The sequence below is a fragment of the Panthera onca genome, chromosome A1, assembly GCF_046562875.1.
Source record: "Panthera onca isolate mPanOnc1 chromosome A1, mPanOnc1 haplotype 2, whole genome shotgun sequence".
Taxonomy (NCBI): Eukaryota; Metazoa; Chordata; class Mammalia; order Carnivora; family Felidae; genus Panthera; species Panthera onca.
Genome location: NC_138339.1, coordinates 178,468,615 through 178,494,979, shown reverse-complemented (window position 1 = coordinate 178,494,979; position 26,365 = coordinate 178,468,615). Strand labels below are relative to the sequence as shown.

At 32.7% G+C, this 26,365-nt stretch overlaps 2 long non-coding RNA genes across 2 annotated transcripts in view; both read right to left on the bottom strand.

Moving 5' to 3' along the window:
• The window catches only part of LOC132681929 (uncharacterized), a 292,491-nt gene that overhangs the window by 149,745 nt on the left and 116,381 nt on the right, over positions 1-26,365 (bottom strand). The window lies entirely within an intron of this gene.
• LOC132681930 (uncharacterized) lies at positions 9,528-16,284 on the bottom strand. The gene is made up of 2 exons (XR_009611332.1): positions 16,182-16,284; positions 9,528-9,643 (listed from the first exon to the last, which is right to left on the bottom strand). It is a non-coding gene; the product is annotated as an uncharacterized LOC132681930 (long non-coding RNA).

Sequence of the window (26,365 nt, the reverse complement as noted above, 5' to 3'; positions counted from 1 at the left end):
CAACATTACTTTGGCTATTCAGGGTCTTTTTTGGTTCCATACAAATTTTAGGATTATTTTTTCTAGCTTTGAGAAGAATGTTGATGCAATTTTTATTGGAATTGCATTGAATATGTATATTGCTTTGGGTAGTATTGACATTTTAACTATATTTATTCTTCCAATCCATGAGCATGGAAGTCCTAGTATCAGCAATCAGACAAAAAAAAAATCAATAAAGTGCATGAAAATTGGCAAAAAAGAAGTCAAACTTTCACTTTTTGCAGATGACATGATACTCTACGTGGAAAACCTGAAACACTTCACCAAAAAGCTTCTGAACTGATACACAAATTCAGCAAAGTCATAGGATACAAAATCAATGTACAGAAATTGGTTGCATTTCTACACACCAATAATGAAGCAACAGAAAGAGAAATCAAGACATCAGTCCTATTTACCATTGTATCAAGAACCATAAAATACCTAGGAATAAACCTAACCAAAAATGTAAAAGATATGTATGCTGAAAACTATAGAAAACTTATGTAGGAAATTGAAGAAGATACAAAGAAATGGAAAAACATTCCATGCTAATGGATTGGAAGATTTCGTAAGATTTTAAGTGATGATGTTTAAATAGAGAGTTTTGACATTGGTGCTCTTTTCCATTTTTTGTTTCCACTTATCATTCACTAAACTTCTCTGCAGGCTATTTTCAGCAACTTCAAATTTAGTTCTGAAATTAAAGAAGTCACATGATGTGCTATGAGAAACAAGCAAGAAAAAGAAATGATTCTAGGCCTTGGTATGGTGATGATGTATTTAAGGGCTAATTCTATGATGGTGGGCCTATTTTGGGATACCTAAACTTCTGTCTTTTTAACCTTTATGTCTTTCATCTCCCTTGGTCATGCACAACACCAGCAACTTGAGCTATTCCAAGGTTTGGGGGTAAGCATAGGGTTTGAACTATCTAGTTTTCAACTTGAGCCTAATTCAACTCCAGTTTGGACACTGATGGAATTTAGAGCTTGTGAATGAACTGATTAAATTATACTTTTAGAAGTGAATTTTTAGCAAAGAAATGAGAAAAACACATTATCTGTATATCCTATTCGATAGAAATATGAGCACCCATATTCCAGAAATACTATGAAAGAAATATGTTCTCTTAATTTTTAACTTTTACACAGTAATTGTAAATTATGAGAATATTGAAATCAGAACAAATAAATCAATAGAAATTTGATAATAAACTTAGCTTTCTGAAGTAATTTAGGCCCTTATAATCCAGACAGGTCTCCCTAGATCTATTTTTATTCTACCTTGCTCTCTAGTCAATCTTCTACAAGTTGGTAATGCTTTTTTTTTTTTTTTTTTGTAATCAAGCATAAATCTTATGTTTCTTTCTTTACTAAAACTTTTTTTTTTTATTTTAACCAATCTTCTGTGGCCTTCAGAAGAAAGGTGTCACTCCGTGACAGCTTTTGTTGTCACACCACCTTTGCTTGCTTCCTCTCTGGTTCTTCCACAGCTTTTGCAGACAGTTTCAGGAATGTCTGAAATCAAGTTATCTACAATATTTTCTGCTATGCCAACAGCACAGTATTACTCTCTGCTCTGGGCTTTCTCTGATGAAGTGGACTCTGGAGGAAGCCCACTCAGCACACAGATATGTAAAACTAAAATATGTTAATACTGTAGCCAATCACCACTCAGTGGAAACAAAAGCCGATGGGTAAGTACTTCTTCCTGCCCAGTACTCCAGTGCACACTTCTGAGAAGCAGTCTCTATCCTCCTTAAAAGGTCTCAGGTAGGAGTAATGTCCAGTTTTCCAGTGATGCTAATAATACTGAGTAACACGTCTAGTACTACCTTTTCCTCATTCCTTCACTCCTCTCTCAAGTTCCTCATATGTTCTTCGAGCTTATTTTCCACAAAAACGATGCACATATAAGTTCTTTCCTCAGGCTATACTTTTCAGGGAAACCCAGACTGAGGCTATCACCTTAGGTAAATATTCAGTGGTAAACCCTAAGCTAACCGGAAATCAATTGTGATTAGAAAGTGTGAAATTTCAGACATGGAAAACTCTATATGATGCCAAGGTCCAGGCTTTGCCCTTGGAAAAGTATACTGTGTGGATACAGAATGAGGGTCCACATCACTGTGGCCACTAAGCACATGAAATACCAGGACATTGGCAGAAGTGGGCAACATTCTACTGAACCATCTTTTAATATCTACAAAGCAAGGAGACAGCAAAGCCATTCAAAAATGGTCTCCTTCTTGCTTTTTTAAAGTACAAATGAAACAATTTTATAAATCTCCTTGAAATTCTATGTGGCATTAGGGCTCCTCTGATGTCTCACTTCAACCCTTCTTTTTCCTCGACATGTATGTTAAGCTAAACAAGGTCCAACAGCCCTAACATTAACAAAAACAAACAGTACAACCAACAAGAGTAATAGTAGCTTCCAATTAGCCCCATTTCCAATAATCATCTAACCTGATAGTCATATAGTCTAGAAAATGAAATACTAATCATACATGTCTTTGGTTTTCAAACCTGGGCTCTAAGGGGACAAAAGTAACTTGGTAAATACTTCAGGAATTAATGACATACTTGAGAAACAAAGCAAAACCATGATCATGAAAAAAACAAACAAACAACAAACCAGCCACTCTGATGCACTTTTCTTGTATTAGCACAATATTCCCATTGCTAAGAGGAAGAAATAAAAGATGGCAAGTAAGTAGCAAGATAAGTTATTAGGTTTCATGATTAGGGGCCCTGAATTCTGATCACCGGAGCCAGAAAACCTCAGAGAATCAATGAATGCACAGTAAGTCTGGGAAGATAACCCAGCAGTGACTTACATGCTTCTCTGAATACAGAAGCAGAAGACAAGTTCTCATGCCCACAGTGTGGCAGACAAAGAAAAGATAGATTCTGCAGAAAGGAAGAATATAGTTAACGTACAATAACAAATGATTTATTAACAGATAGCCACATGGACAGATAGCCAAGGGCAGACAGGATCGTGAACTTATCCATGACACCTAAAAGGAGAGATGACTTTAAAGACTTAAGGAATGATATGGAATTTTAGTAAAGATGACTTTAAAGTCCTCTATAACATCATTCTCTAATATAAGTGTTTAATATACTAGAATTTTAAACACTAAGTCTAAGTTATTTTCATTAATTAAACTAGATTTATTAATTATCTTAAATATGGTGATGGTAAGGTATTTCAGTGTCTTCAAATATGTCACCTTAGGGTATATAAGCTTTCCTAAAAAATATGATGAAGCTCTACTAAAAGACAGTATATTTGAATTGATGGAAAATTTGGTCTCTGCCACCAGGAGGAATGTAAATGTATAAGATATTAAAATTAGTTACAGTAGGGCACCTACAAGGCTCAGTTGGTTAAGCATCTGACTTTGGTTCAGGTCATAATCTCAGGGTTCGTGAGTTCTTAACTGCACATCAGGCTCTTTGCTTTCAGTGCAGAACACACTTCAGATCCTCTGTCTCCTCTCTCTATCCCTTCCCAATGCTAGCACACATGAGCTTTCTCTCTCTCCCTCTAAAAAATAAATACATAAATAAATAAATAAAATTATAAAATGAGTTCTAGAAAAGCACAATTACAATTAGTAGTTGCATCATCAGAATGTGGACTGAGAGTTAAAGCTGAGGGAACTTGAGGAAACTGAAATTTGCAAATGTTGAGTCAGGTAAACAGCGCATACTGTGCTGTGTGATAATTTTACTTAATCTAGAATGTGAAGACAAATTAATGGTAATGAGATGGAATTTTAGTTGTTAAATTGGAATCAAAAATAAAAATAACCTTAATCTTCCTAGTTTTCTTAAACTATGACTTATCGGAAAAATCTTATGCAAATTCCATTGTGTGCATATAGTTCGCTGATAAATATTTCTATAGAAGTTCTTCCTCATTTCATTTCTGTATGCTAACCTTAAAACTGCAAGTTAAATTCAACTTGTCAAGCCATATTTTAGGTCAATATATACTCCTGTCAATTTCAAATCATTTCACTATTTTCTTTTTCTCGAACAGATCTTTTTTCAATTCTTATATTCTGATAAAATTTGGATAAGAACTGTCTACTTCTGAACCCAGAGGTTTGTTGCAGAGATTATACATAAGTAGATATTATCCACTGAAAGATCAAATGTAGATATTTGCCAATATATTATATTTATAAAGATTTAAAATAAAAATATTTTATGCCACTATTTTTAACATGGATGAATTACTCTACAGATTCAATAGATTATAAATTATTAATAATAACAACTAATGAAACATATCAGACAACAATTTCAATTATTTTCTACTCCTTTGTATAATCATGAAGGGTAAAAAATAGAACAGAATTCTTTTTTTTCAGGATGATGATGATTTTTTTTCAAGTTTTTATTTAAATTCCAGTTAGTTAACATACAGTGTAATATTAGTTTCAGGTGTAGAACTGAGTGATTTCACACTCAAATACAACACTTGCTCATCACACCAAGTCCCTTCCTTAATCCCCATTATTATTTAACCCATCCCCACCCATCAACCTCTACAACAGCATTCTTTAATATAAGTTTTTAATATACTAGTATTTTAAACACTAAGTCTAAGTTATTTTCATTAATTAAACTAGATTTATTAATTATCTTAAATATGGTGGTGGTAAGGGATTGTAGTGTATTATTTATTTTGGGTATATTAAATCATCACATGCCCTACATGTTCTTTTTATTGTTCTTCTGAAAATTCAGTCAAATTCTGTAGTCAATTATAACACAAATTTCACCTAATATCAAAATTTTTTTTAAAAAATTGTATGAGAAATACTCTCTGTGTTAAAAGCTGAGTAAAATTCCTTATTGATTTAATTACTTGATTTCTTTTTTATTTCAGACATTACGCTGAAAATATATATGCATTATATCTATACATTTTTAAAAATAGCTCTTTAATACCAACCTATACAATAATGTAATATAATTATACATTTTAAAACAAGGGTATTATATAATAATAGACATTTCTTAGTTAATACAGTTTGAATTATTTTATGTCCAATTTGAGCACAGTAAAATTATTGTATATTTGAGTTTTACTGATAATTCGAGTTAACAGAATCTGTAATATATATTATCCACTTTATTTATTATCTAACCATTCTTCTTTTCAAGTCTATTTTATGAAGCTTTTTAAATGCATTTCAAATAAATAACTGAACATTTACCGTGAGAAGGCATGTTGTAAGGTTTTGTGTGCTTCCTTCTTTGAAGCAATATGTTTACTGAGATTTAGGTTTGGCTTTTCTTAGGAAGAAAATAATCCTTGGATTATTAACTATATTCTTGACATTAAAAATCAATTGTACTTTTTTTTTTCAATTCCAAAAGTAAGAACATTTGACACCTAAGGATACATTTTATTTTTTTAAGAACAGACACTCAACCTAGGGCATAGTGGTGGTAGCCATAGCAACAACAACCTTCAGACCTGCTCCAATTTCTAAACCTAGATTATCTCAAACACCTACAATAAAGTTCTGTCAGAAGGAAGGCCATGACCATTGTCGGGCATAAAAGCTTTTAAACTCATCTCTACAGTCCTGATAGGATGCCTGGATTCAGGAAAATTGCAAGGCATATGAAAAGGCAAAGAAAGACCCACTCTGAAGAGATGAGGCAATCATCAGAACCACACTTAATTATGACAAAGTTATAGTAAGAGAGACTATAAAATAACTATTATTAATATTGTGGTAAATGCTCTATTGGAAAAGGTGGTTCAATAAGCAAACTCAAATGGACAATTTCAACAGACAGAAATTATAAGAAACAATGAAGCAAAAATGCTAAAAATAATATACAGAGTAAAAAAAATAGGAAATGCTTTTGATGTGTGCATCTGTATTCTAAACACAGTTAAGGAAAGATTCAGTGAACTTGAAGATAAGTCAATATAGATTATTGAAAAAGACACACAAAGAGAAAAGTGAGTGAAAAAAATACAAGAAGAGATTATCCAAAAGTCATGGGACATTATCAATCCATCTAATTTACGTGTACTCTAAATTTGAGAAGAGAATGAGAGAATAGGGTGGAAGAGACGTTTGAGAAAACAATGTCTACAGACTTCTTAAAATCAATGACACACATCAAACCACAAATCCAAGGAGATCAGAGAACCCTAATACAGTGGATATACTAAGACATTTATGCAATGGAATATTTCTCAGAAATGAAAAAGAGCAAACTAACAACTGTTACAACAGCAGTAATGAATAATAAATGCATTTTTCTAAGTGAAAATTCTTAAGGTATTTCTAAGCGGTTCTTCTAGACCCAAAGGCTAACAAAATATGCTTCCTTTATAGAACACTCTAGTAAAGGCAAAACTATAGGGACAAAAAAAAATTAGTTCTCGTCAAGATTTGGAGGAGAATGGAATGTGTTTAATATAAAGGAATACCATTTTGCAGTTAATATTAAATTTTGCATGTAACTGTGTTATTATAAACAACTATTTGCATTTTTTGAAATTCATAAAACTGTACACCACAAAATGTAAATTTTACTGAATGGGAAATCTAAAAAAATCTACTAGAATGTTTGGCAAGGAAGTGTAGACTGTAATAAGTGACTCTAACTGTATTACAAATGAATCACAGAACTACTCTGAAAGGGATTAGAAAGACAGGAATTGGCTTGGGTAAATATTTTAAGTCTAAAGACAAAAAGAAATTTGCAAACACATTGTATTTCATACAAGGGACTGCTAAACAAATAAATAATAAAAATGTCATAAGAATCAGCCTGAAAGAGCCAAAAATGTGAATCCATAATTGTACGAAAAAAATAACTGAATAAATACACAGAAGTAACAACTCTTTTTTACAGAAGAATTTTGGTTCATAGATGTAAAAGAAAATAAATACCACCTTTAGAATAACCCAGGAATAATTGCTACAGGCACTGATGGATGATAAATTTAAAAGGTGAATATTTAAGCAGAAATAAAGTATTTACATAGTGTCAAGATATCTCCCCAACACATCTCATAAGTTCCAAGGGAAAAAATATTAAGTTCATATCATGCCAGATGCCACCTTAAGCAAATGATCAATAGCACTAGTAACATATACAGACTTAATGTACCCCCAATTGAGGTTGTGAGATAACACAACTTCCATAGTATCCTACTTAATAATGTATAGCTTTAATTTAATGATGAGAAAGTCATCAGAAAATCCAAATTAAAGGACTTCTATATATAACTGGCCAATATATTTCAAAAGTTTCAAGGTATTTTAAGATACGAGATGATTGGGGCACCTGGGTGGCGCAGTCGGTTGGGCGTCCGACTTCAGCCAGGTCACGATCTCGCACTCCGTGAGTTCGAGCCCCGCGTCAGGCTCTGGGCTGATGGCTCGGAGCCTGGAGCCTGTTTCCGATTCTGTGTCTCCCTCTCTCTCTGCCCCTCCCCCGTTCATGCTCTGTCTCTCTCTGTCCCAAAAATAAATAAATGTTGAAAAAAAAAAAAAAAAAAAAAAAAAGATACGAGATGATTGAAGGTTGTCAAGACTGTACTCTGGCTCAGGGTCATAAATACAACTTATAGTTATTATCTGGTTCATGGGAAAAGATACTTTGAACTTTAATACCCGGAGTACCTCTGTGCCTGCTCTAAAAGAAACAGCTCTATTGTGTATGGCTAAGAAAACTGACTACTGATGTATGGCAGACAATCCGTATCTTAACAAAAAAGAATAAACACATATGACACTTCAAAGGTCTAAACACTTCATGCTAGATATTTATGAAATAGCAATATAGAATATTATAGTCAATAAAGAATTTACCTAAATTCAATCAACAAAAATAGATATGCATATTTTCATATTAATTAAAGAAATTGAATCCATAACTAAAATTTTTCCTGTAAATAAAACTGCAGATGCAGATGACTTCAACAATGGATCCTACTAACTATTTAAGAAAGAAATAATACCAGTTCTGCAAAAATTCTTCCTGAGGTAGAAATAATTCCCAAATCTCTCTGTGAAAGCAATGTTACATTGATATTACCCTGACAGTGTAACACATCAAGAGCAGAAAGACATCATAAGGAAAACCAAAAGAAAACAACAACAACAAAACAAACAAACAAACAAACTACAACTAAATATTTTTGGTGATAATAATATAAATTAAAATATTGCATACAATATCCAGAATTGGGAATAAACCAAATTTCTAACACTTGATGTATATGGATAAAAAGATTGTGGTTTCTCCATTCAAAGGCATAATACTCAACAATTAAAAAGAATGCACTCCTGATATATGGATAAAGCTCAAAAGCATTAGGATACGTAAAATACTTTATATACAAAACACTCCAAGCCATTTAACTGAATTTTTATGACATTCTGGGAAAAGCAAAACTCTATGAACTAAAATCAGATGTGAGGGGCCATAATTAGGAAAGACATGACTGCGAAGAAGCCAGAGTAGACATTTTAATTTGATGGAAATAGTCTAATTACAGTGATGTATAATTGTAGTGATGGTTGCATGACTATATATATATTTTGAAAACTTTTTTAAAACATTACAAATTTAATGAATACATTTTTGCATGTTTTTAATATCTAAAATAGAGAATTTTAAAAGAATATGTCTTAAGGAGTTTGCTTGATAAAGCCTTTAAGTTTCTATGTAATCTGACTTGGGAAAACTGGAATCTGGGTGTTCTATGTTACACATAGCATCACACATAAGGCAACTAGGTTAGCAATTTCTCCATTTCCCTAGACCCAGTGTGTATCAGCCTGACATTCTAATACCCGGTCAGAATAGTTTCTCAGAAAATAATAGAGGGCTTTTTTTATTTTATCCGTGGAAAAAGATGTGGTTCTTAGCCAAGTAAGTAATGTTGAATGTTAAATCCAAGGGATGAAACAAGGGGTTTTCCAAGAGACCATATCAAAGGTTAGAAAAAGCAGATTCAAATTTATGGAGAGGGGTGACTACTATATATTTTAGCTATTACATATATCTGTATGTACCATGAAAATAATATAATCTAACCCTTCTGTCATTTTTTATAAGCAGATTAGTTCATTTATGCTGACAGGATGCCAAAGCAAAGTCTGTAGTAAACAAATACAATTCTCAATATGCTTTGGTATTCGTCCACATTTTATCATTTCTAATAGGTTTTTATAACATTTTAATCATATGAAGTTAAAAAAAAACTATTGAAGTTTGAAAAAAACTTTTTAAGTTTCAGATTCTTTATGAAGAAAAAAACAACTACAAACTCTGAGCTGAAACTCGTTACATATTTTGATTTTTGTTCCCAAGGCAAGTGGTAATTCCTTCTGCCTTCCCCACATAACAGTTAAGAGTCATTATCCACTGCTTTATTGTAATACTATGTACACCAACCTGTAAATTATCATCCAAACCCTCTAACACTGCAAAGTGGCTGACTGTAGTAAAGGGTGCTTTATTGATTACAATTTCCAGTTTTCATATTCTGACGAATACAGGATACAGTCTCATCCTACTGATGAATGCAGTCTTTTGTTCCTCTTAGATGTCAAATCCTGCAGGATATCATGTTGAGTTAGAAAGATCAAAGAATGGAGATGATTTTAATAAATATAGCCTTGTAATTCTTGCACATTTTTCTTTGCCAATACTGTGTATGAGGATTTAGAATTAAAAAATAAAGAAAAGAAAAACTGTCAATTTTAATAAGGACAAGACTGAATGTACCATTAATATCACACTGACATAATGAAAAGTCTTCAGTCTAAGATCTAAACACTGAGAAATCTCAAAGTCATATATGGTTTCCTTTAATTGTCAAATTAAGACTAAAAAGATATAAGAAATACATAATCTTCATAAATCAAATAAACCACCTACTAGGTGAATAAAGAAAATGCTGATAATATTACTTGTGGAAGTGACTTAGATGGTTAAAGAAAGTAGGCAAAAATGAAAATAAGAGCATTATAGCAAAAATGAAAATAAGTTGCCTGGGTGGCTCAGTCAACTAATCACCTGACTTTGTCTCAGGTTATGATCTTGTGATTCCTGAGTTCAAGCCCCACACTGGGGTCTCTGCTGTCAGTGAAGAGCCCACTTCGGATTCTCTGTCTCCCTCTCTCCCTGCCCCCTGTCTGTTTGTAAAGATGCATTCTCTCTTTCTTTCAAAAAATGATAAACATTAAGAAACAAAAGAAAAGAAAAGCATTATGCTATTCAATATGCAGAAGTTAAGCATAGTAAATGTAATAGTGCAAGACATGGGACCCTCCATTTTCCTCTCATAATAATAATAAAGTTGGTTTCAGAAACCAATTCTCTGCTGATGAGTTTAAGGAGGCAATATTTAGATGCTACTGCCCACAGCACAATGAAGTGACCCCCCAGATTTTTCTAAAGTGAAAAAAAGCACCATATGTTAAGATTATCAGGCATTTGCTACAGCCTTGAGCAAGAAATTCTGGTTATATACAGGCCTATTGACCTTACTAATGCATAAGAAAATAAACAGCTGTATCTGTCCTGTGTTCCTCTTCCTCTTTCCCTCTCTCTCTCTCCACCCTCATTATCACAAGATGGTTGCAACAATGTCAGACATCATGCCCTCACAATGCAATGTCTAAAAGTTGAAAGAGGGAGTTTTTTAAATGCTCTTTTAAAATGTCAAATGTTATGCATGGAATATGTTGAAAGGCTATCTTATCCTAGATTCTAAAAGCCACTGAATGTCAAGTGTTTTGCTTTCAGAATATGAGCTAAAATTAAGTATTCACACATTTCAAAGAGCTAAGATACACACAAAATCAGAACAACAGCAAAATATCAGTCATCACTGAAAGATTTGTTTTTAAATCATTGGTAGCATTTCAGAAAGTGAATAAAATATGCTTTATATAATTTTAGGTATAAGCAAGAGGAGAAATATTTATAAACTAGTTTTCCTCGAATGGAAGCTTTAATAAATACAGGATCCATTAAGTATTCCTGGAAAAATAATCCCTTGATCAATGAAGCTTGAGAAACATAATTCACATTCAATTATTTAGAACTCTTGGTAGCCCTACTATAAAGAATTTTTTAATGTTTTCCACCCACAGAAATAATGTGTTTGTAGGTGCATGAAACTGTTAACAAAATATTATTTCAAATTATGAAATAATAATTTTGTGCTCTATTAAAGGGTAACATTTCCACAAAGCATTGAATTCAAATATGGAATTATCTTATGATGACGATTCACTAAATATTGCATGTGTCCCACTTTCATTACATATTTGGTAGGCTGGTATTGAGAGATGAGAGAAGACAATCACAACTAGATTGAAGACAAGAATGTATGTTAATAACTGGCTTATTAAAATCAGGTTCAAAATTTAGATTCAAAAATTAAGACTCAAGTTGTTAGTGAGTTACACTATGTAGCTAAGGACTTTCTTATTTTGCCAATATTTTTAAAACATCAGTGTATAAAAGCACCCATTCATAATCTTTTCTGGAGATCATATTTTAATGAATGTTTTAATGTCTTTCCTTTTTAAATAAATATAGCAATATTAAAATTCACATGTTTCTCTCCTTGAATCAAATTAAACACTCTGTATTTTTCTCAAATATAAATAGTAATAATAATAAGAAGAGATGGAAACTCTAGAAGTAAGAAATAGAATTTCTGAAATTAAAACTTTACTGAGTAGAGGCACCTGGGTGACTCAGTCGGTTAAGTGTGCAACTTCGGCTCAGGAGATGATCTCACAGTCTTGTGAGTTCAAGCCCTGCATTGGGCTTTGCACTGACAGCGCAGGGGCTGGTTGGGATTCTCTCCCTCCCTCTCTCTCTGCCTCTTTCTCTCTCTCTCTCTGAAAATAACTAAATAAACTTTAAAAAATTATACTAGGGTAGACTTAGCCAAATGAACAGGACAGAAGAATGACTAAATGAATTTGATAGAAGAACAATAGAAACAATCCAAGATAAAGAACAGAAAGAAACAATATTTCAAATAATACCTGGGGTCTCAAGTATATGTTTAATGGCATCACAAGGTCAAAAGTGCATGGAACTAGAATGACAGAAAAAGAGGATAGGACAGAAAAAAATTCTTTAAAAAAAATTAATTAAATGTTTTTAGTGTTTATTTTTGAGAGAGAGAGAGAGAGAGAGAAAGAGTGCAAGTGGGGGAGGGGCAGAAAGAGAGGGAGACACAGAATCTGAAGAAGGCTCCAGGCTCTGAGTGGTCAGCACAGAGCCTGATGTGGGGCTTGAACTCACCAAGTGTCAGATCATGACCTGAGCTGAAGTTGGTCACTTAACCAACTGAGCCACCCAGGTGCCCCAGAAAACAAAATTCTTAAAAGATGCCGTGGGTGTGGGTGCCTGGGTGGCTCAGTCAGTTAAGCATCCGATTTCAACTCAGGTCACGATCTCACAGTTTGTGGTTTTGAGCGCCACATAGGGCTCTGTGCTGACAGCTCAGAGCTTGGAGCCTTTTCAGATTCTGTGTCTCCCTCTGTCTCTGTCCCTACCCTGCTCGTGCTCTGTCTCTCTCTCTCTCAAAAATAGATAAACACTAATTTTTTTTTAATTAAAAAGAAAGATGCCATGGGTGAAAACTTCCCAAATTCTTAGGAGAGGATTTGTAGATAGATATTGAAAAATAAAATTGAACATACAAATAGACCTGAACAAGGCCATACTAGGCACCTCATAGTCAAAGTGTTTAAAGTCAGAGATAAAAAGAAAATTGTGATAGCAGCAAAAGGAAAATGATATATAGCACACAATGGAACAGCAGTCCAATTAATGAGTCAATCAAAAATGATGGAGACAAGAGAGAGTGGAAATTTTTAAACTGATGAAGGAAAAAAGATATCAATTCCAAATTGTAATTTCAGTGATAATGTAATTCATGACTGAGAGTAAAATAAAGACATTTTTGATAGAAATAAAACAAAAAGAATCTGTGACCAGAACAACTGAACTAAAAGAAAGCTCAACAAAATTGTTTCAGCTGAAAGGGAAAGGATACCAGATGGCCCTCTGAGTTCCTATAACAGAACAAAGAGCATAAGAAATGGTAAATAAATGCACAAATGCAGAAACTTTTCTTTTTTGACACTTTCCTATTTTTTATAAAACATATAATTGACTAAGACTAAAATTATAACAGTCTTGGAGCCTTCTCATGTAAGTGTGTATTACATGTAATCATTATAATGTAAAGACAGAGTGCAGTTTTGCCAATTTTTAAGATTATAATTTAAACTGAATCAGAGCACAGAATAAATGGAAACCTCTCCAAATAATTTTACGGAGTTTGTGATAAAAGTGCTCAAAAGTGAAATTATATTTAAAGTGTATCAGTTAGAGACCATATAAAATTAGGATTTATTTTATTTATCCATTCTGAAAATCTCTGCCTTTGATTATTATATGTATGCAATAATGCATACATATATATGTGTAATTATTGATATGACTGGGTTTGTGCCTACTATTTTAGTTTGGTTTTCAAATTTTCTCCTTTTTTTTTTCTTTGTTGTTTCTCTGACCTTCCTTTCCAGTGTGTTTTTCACTATTTGGATGTTTTCTTAAATAGAATTTTAATTTGAAAATTGTATTTTTGTGGTGGTTACACTGAGGTTTATAACATACCTTCAGGAGATCTCACACCTAAAGATATTTAATTTTGTTTCACGTGCATAATCATACACAAAATGTAAGGGAAATGTATATCCCCTAAAGCATTCATTAAAATCATCTTACATTTTTCCTCATCAACACTCTGTATCCACTGAATTTCTTTTATCCTTCTCCTTTCATGTACACAACAAAAAATTGCCCCCAGACTTTTTTTCTTTTCCCTAACTTGCTTTTTACCCCTTATCTGTTCCTCCCACTTCTACTGGTTCTTTTTTTTTAATGTTTATTTATTTATTTTGAGAGAGAGAAAGAGAGCAGGGAAGGGACAAAGAGAGAGGAAGAGAGAATCCCAAATGCGTTCCACAGAGCCTGACATAGGGCTCAAACCCAGGAACTGTGAAATCATGACCTGAGAGGAAGTCCAGAGTCCATTGCTTAATCAACTGAGCCACACAGGCACCCCTCACTTCTTCTTATTCTACTTCATAAAACCTCCAAACAATTTAGCACTTCAAGGATCCTCCTAGAGTTGGATTATAGCGAGCAAAGAAAATATTGGAAGAGTAGAGTCTGTTCTCCTTCATCAACAAGGAAATGGGATCACAACTAAAAACAATCCTACATGGGGCGCCTGGGTGGCGCAGTCGGTTAAGCGTCCGACTTCAGCCAGGTCACGATCTCGCGGTCCGTGAGTTCGAGCCCCGCGTCAGGCTCTGGGCTGATGGCTCGGAGCCTGGAGCCTGTTTCCGATTCTGTGTCTCCCTCTCTCTCTGCCCCTCCCCCGTTCATGCTCTGTCTCTCTCTGTCCCAAAAATAAATAAAAAACGTTAAAAAAAAATAAAAAAAAAAATAAAAAAAAAAATAAAAACAATCCTACGTTAATTATTTTGCATTGTGTTCTAATAAACATTTGTACAGACATAGTATGGAATTATTTCAGATGTAAAGAGTCTCGGTTTTTACCACCCATTCTTTTCATTTGTATTTCCCATCACCCAATTTTCAGCTCTTTTATTATAATTAACGTAGTAGAATAACATGATGCTATGTCACCAGCTTTAGATTGAAAGTGTCTGATTTCAAATGCAATTTTTATCATTTACCAGGCATGTAACCTTGGGAAAATTACTTAGATACTCTGTTTTTGGTTCCTAGTCTATAAAATGAGGAGAAGAATAGTAACTTACTCTTAGGGCTGTCATACGCATTAAATTAATGCACATAATGTTCTTAGAAGGGTGACTAACACGCTTCAGTAAATGATAGTATTTTATTTAGTTGGAATCCATCTTTAAGGATATTTTTGTCAACAGTGCTTCAGGGGAGGTCTATTTTACAAGCCTTTTCATAAATAAAAATCTGTTTTAGTTACTCTTACAATTGAATATGTAAAAATAAATTGAGGGATCATAAAACTGGCTCTCAAAACTGTAAAATCAGCTAGCATAATTCCATTTTCACTAGTGTTTGGTATTGCAGCACAGTCTCAGTTTACCCTGAATTTTATCTTTCTGCATACAATTTTATCTACCTGAATGTTTTTTGTGATCATAATCCCAGTTGTATTTTTAGAGTGTCTCTATTGTATTGGCCTTTTAATTATTGTAGTTGCTTGAATTGTAGTGATCTGGCACATACTGGCTTGTACACAATTTTTATCTTATATATGAGAAAGATTCGATCCAAGCACGTTGTGAATTTTAAAAATATTTTTGAGTTCTCCCTCAAAATCCAAATTTTCTATGTGTTGGGCCTTGTTTCCTGTTGTTACACATCATTTTCTTTCTCATCATGTTTATCCCTTTGCACTTATATTCTGTATTCTGGGAATGCTATTCAAGTTTGCCTTCCATATTATTGATTTAATCTTTCCACAGAATCAGTTCTCTTCTACCGAAAGACTAGTTTCTTTTTCAGTTCTACTTTTCCATTAACTACTACTATGCCTCAGTTTACTGGCAAGCATTCATCATCCCTTCCTCATTTTGCTTTCTTAGCTTATTGTCTCTTTACAGAAGCAAAATTCATTTATAGTGATTTGAGTTAGGACAGTGACCTGAAACCAGATCCTGCATCCAAATGATTCTGCTTTAGAAGTATCTGCTTCTATGGGTCTTTCAGATTCATTTACTCTACCCTTTTATTTATTACGTTTTTCTAATTAGCTTTCTTCTAGACTCATTACTATTTCTGTGAAATGGTGAGATATGTCCAAGTTTATTTTGAACACCACAGTTTATTTTGAATTATGTGGTATACAAGACAATAATGTAAGACCAAGATTACAAAAATTGGCAAATGTGTGCAAGGTAGAAGGTGAATGTGGGAAAGAAAAACTACTAAACTCTTTGTATCATAAAATTTGTGTTGTATGTGAGGACATTTAAATCAATGTATGAGGAGTAACTCAAATCAATGTTGTCTGGTTTATTACTTAACTCACATACTCACCTGGAAGGTAGATTTGAATATCTCCTAGTTTGCTGTCTATTATATAGCAGTATCAACCACATTTCCATTGACTTGTGTCTTTTTTCAATCCTCACTGCATGGGTCTTTTATATAAGTAGAACATGTAGAATATTTTGATACAAAACTTCTACTGTTGCTTAAGTTACTCTTCTGTAATTCTTACATCATAGGACACTGACTACCCCTTTACTCAAAATGTTCCTATATTCCACACACATTGAAACTTACTAATATATATTCCCTTAATGCACAGTGTTTTAATCAGTTTTGCATTAACTCATTAAGTGAAGTTATTTTCTTTTATCACAAAAACATTTTGGTTGTTAAATATTATGCTGGCATTTTGAGTGGTGAAACAAGTAATTCTCTGCATTACAAAGTAATGAAGGAGGCCAGGTTTTCTACATAGGAGACAGACTAGATATTAGAGCCAGTGGACAGATGGTAGGAGAGGCATGAAGTACCTTCTTACCTATTTAGTATGTTCTCTCTTTCATGGAGTAAAGCCTAGGTATGCCAAAACAAATGCCTAGGTTGGTTTCATCTCAATCCCATTCCATCTGCTTTTTAATTAGTATCAGTCCCTCCCAGATTTTGGTATTAATTGCTTATGAGTTTAGCTTCCAATGTTATTGAGAGTGTTTGGGCTTTTTTTCCCTATATTTGTATAGAATTTTTTAACGACACATCAGTAGTAGATGACTTAGTTAGATTCTGTTTTAAACTTAAGCAAGATGACTTCTAGATCTTAAATGTTGGATAATTGAATGAAGTAGTACAAATTATTGATTAAAAACCCATGTCAAAGTCAAGGTGACTTAATTCTTTTCATCCTTCCAACTAGTAGTTTAAATGACTATCATCTGCTAGCCATGTTGTCATTTTCAATGGTGGGATGAGAACCATAAATGCTATCAGCTTCATGGGTTTGATATTTATTGAGAAAGCAGATAAAATACAATCACACAAAAGATGAATTTAACTCTGATAAGTACAACAAAAAAAAGGGTGGTGGATGGTAGCATATTGCAAGTAGATACGGTCTAGTTTGACATCTCAGGGTAGAGACAATAACCTGACATCCAAAGTTTAAACAGGAACAAATTATCATAGGGAAGAGATAAAATTACCACAAGTATTGATGGGCAAAAGTCTTGGGGTACAATGGAGCATGGTGTGCTGAAAGCTGCCAGATGGAGATAAAGCTGATTAATACTTGGCTAAGAGGAATATCTGTCAGAAATGTTTGAGGAGTCTTACTGGCAGTGTTAAATGCTTTATTCTTTATCTTAAGACAAACTAGACGTCATGACATGGCAAAAGCAGAGATAATTAAATTTAGTTATTTAATATGATTACATTCCCTAAAACTGTTCTTTCTATTAATAGCCACTGTGCTGACCAAGAAAGTTGCACTAGTCATTTTCAACTGTTCAATAGCCATATGCGACTGTTGGCTGCCATATTGGACAACATAAATATATTTTCATCATTGTAGAGAGTTCTACTGGACAGTGCTGGTGTAGAGAATATAGTGTGAATTATATGGGAACCAGAAGGGGAACACTTAACCCAGCAGTAAGGAATCTGTTGCCCAATTCAAAGGTAAGAGGAGTTGGTATGGGTATCAGTTTACTAGAGTTGCTGTAACAAGGCACCATTAACTGTGAAGTTTAAATAACAAAAATGTAGTCTTTCATAATTTCAAGGCTAAAAGTGTAAAATCAAGGTGTTCATAGGGCCATGCTCTCTTGGAAGACTCTAGGAAAGAGTCTGTTTCATGCCTTTTCCTTAGCTCTCAGCCTTGCCAGCAATCGTTGGCATTTTGGATTATGAATTTGCCACTCCAATCTCTGACTCTGTCATCACACGGCCTCCTCTCTAGGTATCTTTGGGTCTTTTGTTCAGTTCAGAATTTACCAATGCAGTATCTTATATGTAGATACATGAAACAGTCTTGCATGCCAAATTTTTAAAAAACATACACTGAGAGTGTATAGGTACTATAGAAATGTTTCAAGTTAGATTTGATGTGCATCTATCTCTTGACTTACAAATCTACATCTTCTACCAGCTGGAAACAGGAATGCTAATTTCTAGAGCCATTTTGGATTTGGGACATAATAAACTTTTGTCTACAAAATGCAATCCATCTTCCATTCTTTTTTCTTTTTCTTTTTTCTTTTTTTGCATCAAAAGGCTAAATAAACTGGAACATATGTCTCATCTAGGTATCACTTTTCACATGGCATCCCTCATCAAATTCTGAAAGTTTAATGTGGAGATCCCATATGCATTCAGTAAAGAACTGGAAAACCACTTATTACATATGAACTAAATATATATCTCATTGAGATAGATATGGTCCAGGAGATATTTGGAGTACCCTCCCTTCCATTTAATAATCTGCCCAAGACATATCTATATATCTGAAAAATACAAAACAAAGCCAATAAAACAAAGTAAATAAACCTCCATAATACTCTCAATATTTCCAAATAATCTGGAGTGATCTGAAACAGGGTAATGTTCTATTTCTTATGAAGATTTGTAGCAATCTGTCTGTACTATTCACTTGTTCAGCTCTTATTTAACAAATATTTGTTAAGCAACTATCCTGTCTCAGTGCGTTCCTCATGGGCAAGTTGATTACAGGGACTCTTTCTTTTGTTTAACTCTCAATGACTTGCATGGAAGAGTCTTGTATATTATTGCAATGTGCAGTTTGCTTTTTTTTAATTTATAGGTAACATGCACTTTATGCTTCCACAATATTTGTGCCTTGCCCATTTCATATATTAATTCTCACAATAAACCTATTTGATAAAGATTATCATAATCATATTTAGAAGTGGGAAATATATGTCCAAAAAGGCAACTGACTTTCTAAATGCTGGTAAGAAGTAAAGCAGAGGTTGGATACAACGAAGACTCATTTTGTGCTCTTCATTCATGAGTGCTCATGTAATATCTTGCTGTTTTTGATCTGCTCTGCTGATTCTATCTTGAAAATAGATGTTCTAACTTTTGTGACAGTAACTCCTCCATATATGTTACTGTCTGATCCTTGCTTTCACATTCAGGACCAATCTATGTTTGTTTTATTGTTTTCAGACTTTGGAAAGACTGCCCTTTTATTCCTCATACCTCTTATTTTCTTTGATGCTCATTTCCATGGCCATGCTGCCATTATCCTTTGCAATTCTAAATGAAAGCAGTTGAAGGCATGATATACATTCAACTCTTGCAGATCATTTGTGACATTGGCTGTAATGAAACAGAAAATATCCCATCCTAACATGTATATAATTTATCAAGGAAAACACCTGCTAAACCAAAAATAATGAAATAAATATGGCAGGATTTAAAAAGACACATATGTGAAAGAAAGTTTTAGAAGATACGCCATCATACTTTCTCATTATTATTACCCTTTGTACCACAAAATTTAGAACTTAATGCAGCTTAGATTTATTTTGCTTTGTTTTATTGTTGTTATACTTGTCTCCCTAATCGAGTTACAAATAATGAGACCTTCAGCTGAACTATACACCTAAAATTGTACTAGATAAATATTTGTTGATTATCACAATTAAGTGATAATGAAACTATGTAGTTTAATTTTTGAATCAATTTAGCAACAGAAGGACATCATCATTAAATATTAAGTAAACATTCAGAAGCCAAATGAATATTTTAAATGGATTTACATTTCAAATTTGAATTTCACATGGTAATGAAAGTATTTCACATTTTGTTAACTTAAGAACTATCATATTTATAAAGCGAATAACATAAGATGCACATATTTAACAAACAAAAACTTTGAAAGCCATCAGTGTGGAAATTAAAAAGCCTGTTTTATAAAAGCACTTAGAACTATAGAATAATACTTTTCATGTACAACAATGTGAAACTTGCATATTTCATGAAAATATAAGCCAAAGAGCAGCTGCTCTAATCAGAGTCATCAAAATGCCGTGGAATTTGTAAAGAGGGGGTTTATCGACAGAATGTGTCATGGTCTGTTTGAACACAGCTGCAGTTTGGATTTTCAAGCTGACCCCCATCTGGATACAACTATGATGCCTTCTGAAAGATTCTCAACAGAGCTCAAATGACGAACAGAGTAGGTCGAAACAGAAGAACAGATGGTGAGGTAAGTGAACAGGACAATAATTTTCAATTATGAAAAGAAATCTTATTCCCTTGATTTCCTAAAAATATTCTACTATTTGGAATTAATGCCCGATAATAAAGAACTTGCTTAGGGTTTTGAAGAAAAAGGATATGTGTGTGAATTAAAGTGTTGGAAAGTTGTTCCTTTTAATAATATGTAGAGAGATGGTTTTAAGTACGTTTTCCTGACTTAGGAATCTGATTTTAGAAGCATAGACAGTCATTAAGAAAATCCCCCTAGATGCCCACTATTTAGTTTCTGACTGCAACTAAATTCTGGTTTTAAAGTAAGTGCAGACTAGACACATATCTTACTATTTTCAGTGATAGTTTACAATATAAAATGTGCAAAATTAAACCCCTGAATTTCACATTCTAATACAAAACCAATATTACTTTATAAATATTCTAGGTATCAGAATTTGAATTATAAAGTTATTATATAATGAATACATAAAACATTGCATATATTGATAAAAATAAAGAGAAATTTTTAAGCCACTAAAACCAATGCATGTTATAAACATCTATATATATATACATATAATTTGAATTTTCTCTGCTACAAATTACAAGAAATGACAAAATTAAATTTCAAGTTTTTTGTGATTATACAATATAAGTATATTTTTGTTAGTGGTGACTAGAACCTGCCTATAAAATTATTGGGTATTTTATATATTGTCAGCATAATTCAAAATATTGTAACTTTTCAATTTAAAACACATTATTTGAATCTCATAGATTATTCTATACAATTTATACTTTGAAAATTTCATAATTAGTCAAATAAATGTCCTAAAGATAAAATTTTCTTTCTTATTTTTACACATTATAAACCTATTTATTTATGGTATGGTTTTATTAGCATTCACTGAATTTACACATTTTAATACTTATATGACCTTTTGAGTCATCTGCATTGAACCAATGTATTTATGTGAATTTAGAATATGCTATAACTACTGATTTATTATTTTTATTTTTTTGAAATATCACTAGAACACACAAGAAAATGTATGTGTTTCAACTACATTATTATTTCACAAATAATGGTTGTTTTAATTCTTGCACCATATTTTCTGTCTTCAATAGTTGCAAACATTTACCTTTCAAGAAAGCAAAGAGCTTGGGGGAAAAAATCATCAATTTGTTCACAAGTTAAAACCAGTAATTAAATGTTTGGTAGAGCATTGAATTTGAGACCTTTTAGCCGCTCTTCTTTCTGATTATTTAGATTACTCTTTTGGCGTTGCTGAGTTTCTATTTCATTATTAATGCAAAAGGAGCAATCCATGTTGTTTTAAAAACTTGGGATAATGGATTTATGTAATCTACAAAGTACTTTGGAAATTGCTATTACTTTTGTTTGTATTATGATGTGATTGTGAATTAATGAGAGTTATGTTTCTAGAGAGTATACATTTGAAACTGAAGACAATGTGAAAAAGAAAATCCAAAACATACCGATCAAAAAAGGACTTGTGGCCTCAGGTTTGTCATAATCATCAAAGGCAATTTGGAAGTTAAGATAACATGGAATTAAATAAATGAAAGAAAGGCAGAGACACAGACCATCTAAAGAAAGTTGAAAGAATACAAAGTACCATAATGAGGTTTGTGTGAATTATTAAACCTTGGCATTTTTTTATCTGACTGTTAATGCAAAATTTACATTTTTTTATTCTCTTACCAAGAAAATATATAAATTAATTGCTGCAGAAAACTCATGTGAAAATGTATTATGCATACATTGTGTATTAAAAACCGCTTAAACATAGGCTTATAAAGACTTCTATATGTAACTATCATGTTAAAAATCAGTGTAAAACAAATTGTACTGACTTTATTTTTCTTAGTATTTAATAACATATCATTTGAACCACATATTATGTGAACTAGTCCATTAATTCACCCCTAAAATTATTCTTTTTTATTTTTTAATGTTTGTTTGTTTGTTTGTTTGTTTATTATTTTTGAGAGAATGTAAGCCAGGGAGACACAGGGAGAGACACACACAGAATCTGAAGCAGGCTCTAGGCTCTGGGCTGTCAGCACAGAGCCCAATGCAAGGCTTGAACCCATGAATCATGAGGAAACGACCTCAGCCGAAGTCGCTGAGCCACCCAGGTGCCCCAGGCCTAAAATTATTCTTACTAGCATTTTCAGAGATAAGTGAAAGAACACACACTATTTGAGTATTTTCCACATACTCAGTGCCTTTGTATCTGTTACAGGGCAATCATTTTCCATTATCTAGATGCAATGTATATCTAGATCTGAGGCAATGAAAATCCCTTTAGAACATATGTTCTGTTCACCGCACACAGACTACCTTAATTCTAAACTAAGAGTTTTTACTGATCCCTAAACTTGCTACCAAGAACAAAAGCAAAATGAACATTTTGCCTAACTAGCTAGCATTTTATCTTACTACTTAGAATGTTTAAATTCAAATTCCTTTACGTGTGTTACACAGCTCTTCAGGGTCCTAACTTTTCTTCCCCCCACAACCTTATCTATCTCCCCATCACTTCTTGCATTTTATACCCCAACACCTGAACTACTTACAATTCCCTAAACACAATAGTATTCATCTTGCCTCCCTGTTTCTTCACAACACATGCTCCATATCTACCTGGATGTTTCTCCCTTGCCTTCCCTTAACGGGTTAACTCTTACTTCTCCAACCAAGATGAACTTTTATTTTTTTAACTTTAGAAATTTTCTATCACCTCCCAAATATGAGTTTCAAACACTCACCTGTCCCTTTAGAACTGAGAGAGCATCCTCTTCTTGTATTCCTAACATCCACAGTTTAGGGGAGAGCAAGAGTATTCACTATGCATATTCAGAACTTTACAAACAGAAAGTACTTTATAAGTATTTGCTAATAATGTACATGATTTCTGATAAAATACATTAAATGTGGATTTAGTCAATATTGAATGTGAGGAAGTGTTTTAATTAAACAGAATTAAAATATAAGTGGAACACCTGTATGGCTCAGCCTGTGGAGCATGTGATTCCTGATCTCAAGGTTGTGAGTTGGAGCCCCACATTGGGCATAGAGATTACTTAAAAATAAAATCTTACAAAGAAATAAAATAAAATATAAGTGAGATGGGAGAAGTGGTCATTTGATAAGCAAACAAACACATGCTAAAATTCTTTGTTAGAACTATTTATAGATCCAGCTGGTTTTATTTTTGTATTTATATTTGTATGTATATGTGTGTGCGTGTGTGTGTTTGCTCAGCACACAAAAATCTTTTGTTGCATCATAAAGAGTAATGTATTTTGAGAAACTATTTCACATTTATTATTTCCTGAAAGTACCATTTTACATTACTATAGAGTTGTATTTATATTATGTACAAGGTACATGTGAAGCTCCTCCGATTAATCACAAAATAGCAGAAAGGAAAAATAAGAATGAAGAAAATAACATACGGATATTATTATCTTTTAAAATGAGCAAAAATACCATTCTATTAAAATGTACTCTATCATGAAATGTTTCATAATATTCTACATGAATACTAAAGATGTATCTCTTAACACATGAACTCTCCTACAATATAATACAATATATTTACTGGTTAGATGGCCAGAAATTATTGCCCAGATCCCCTCTTCAAAAAGTTTCTCAGTTTGTAACTGAGTTTCTCAGTTTCTCCCATCCCCTACCCAAAAATAATTTAACCAAGTTAATGATCAGGAGGATAAATGTGTTCCATGAGATCAGAAGTGCTTTTTTTTAATTTTAATTTTCATTAGTTCTGTATTTGCAAGTTCTTTGTTTAGGTGTAGAAGCCTTCATAAATAGTAAGATTTTGTGTGTGTATATGATTCTAACTATTATATGTCTAACTAATACCTTATTATCCATTGTGGGCAACATGACCTCTGAACATTCTGTAAAATTTGTTAAAATACAAAAAGAAGAAAATACAATAATAATTTTTCTATTAATTGGGTAGATTGCCAGTCAGGACTTAAATATTTAATTTAATAATACAGAAAAAGTCAATTATTAAATATCTCTTAGGCTATTCAGGTAAGTAGCTACCAAATTGATCTAATTTATAGAGGTCCAGTTAGAAATGCATTATTATAGTTTAGCACATACTAAATAACCTAGTCTATAAATCTTTTGTCATCCTAGTCTATAAATCTTCCCCATATATTATCATAATTATTTTGTCATCCTAGTCTATAAATCTTCCCCATATATTATCATAATTATTATTTTACACTGAGGAAAATAAAGGGCCATATTAAATTATTAGATAACTTCCCCAAATTCAAATAAAAATTTGTAGCAGAGCATACATTAGAATAGTATGCTTTCTGAGTTTAAATTACCTGTTCTATTAGACAATGATACCTAAAATGTATGTTGTATGCAATTTCAGTTTTGAAGTGGTTTGCAGAAGAATGAAAAAAAGGTTAAATTTCTGGCAATTGTGAGATAAAATATTTTACTGTTTCATTTATTAGTAGGAAGTTGTTCTAGCCAGAAGTTGTGATAAACATTCAAATTTTCTTCAATGTAGAAAATATGTGAGTAGCTAATTCCTTATTTATATAATATATTATACAAAAAGAAAAAATCTGCTAAATACAAATTTTATGGAATTGGCACTTAGTAACAGGTATCAGAAGAATCATGTTATTTTATCTATAAAAACTTCAAAATAAATAAGCTTCAGAAAGGGATCACATTTTCCTATTAGTTACTGAAACCTGGCTTTTAATTTGATGAACATGGCAGAAAATACTTTGACATAAAATATAATCACTAACCCTTAGGGAACGAGCCAATTGTACATTTCTTTCAGAATGGTTCTAACAAAATACACATATTTAAGCTATTTCAAGTTTATATGAATTTCATTCCAATGAAAAAATAATAATGGAATTTGTTTAAAAGTAAAATGTAGAAAGAATATAGATATCCTCACTAAGCAAACTGTTGGTGAATACATTGAAAAACCATTTACTTTGATTTTTTAGTGATAAGTTTCTATATTTTCATCCATTCCATCCATCAACTCTTACTCACTAAAAGTCTGTTTTTCATCAGGCTCTATGTTACCTGTTGGGGATACAAAAATGTTTAGTACACAATTCCTTTCCTCTAGAAAATAAAAGTAAGTGAGCAAAGCAGAGAACTGGTATTTAAACTGGATGGCCTGCAGGTGCCATGATAAAATGGTCTAGAAAGGAAACTGCAAATGATATACGCTTACCTTAAAGCTTATACTTTAACTTAAATCATCCACTACAATCCTTACTCACTTACCTACAGTGACACTAGCCTCCTTGCTATTTCTCAAGCACACCAGACAAGCTCCTGTCTTGGGCTTGGCTGTTCTTGACATTCTCTTTATCCTGATAATTCCAACACATTTGCAATCATTTTGCTCAAATCACCTTCTCAATGAAATCTACCTTCTCCATAGTGTTTAAATTTTCAACCCAGAAGTTATATTCCTCGTCCTTTGTCTGATTCCTTGACCTACTCTCTTTCATGGCACTTATTTTAATAACATAATATTATTTACTTTTTGTTTATTTCCTCTGCTTCACTCAGTAGAAATAAGCTACAGAAATGGCCGGATCTTTATCCAAGATTTCCACTTTTTATAACAAGTTGCTAGAACAGTGATGACCTAATGAATGAAGTCACACAATTTTACACTCCTTTGTCAATCTTTGTATGGAAGACACAGCTGTTTTTGTCATTAAATGTGGCTTTAAGGACGGTGTTCTCCATAACCTTTCTTGAATCAAATTCATCTATACTGTGCCATTTAAAATTCAGGATTTTATTTAAAGCAGAGAAATGAGAATGAAAAAGTAGGCTACAGTAATATATCTATGTGGAAAATACATCTCAATAGGGTGCTTCAAAAATCTGGAATTGTGAGCATATTATTATTCTGATGTTTCTTTCGGAAATAGGCCTTAACTTTATG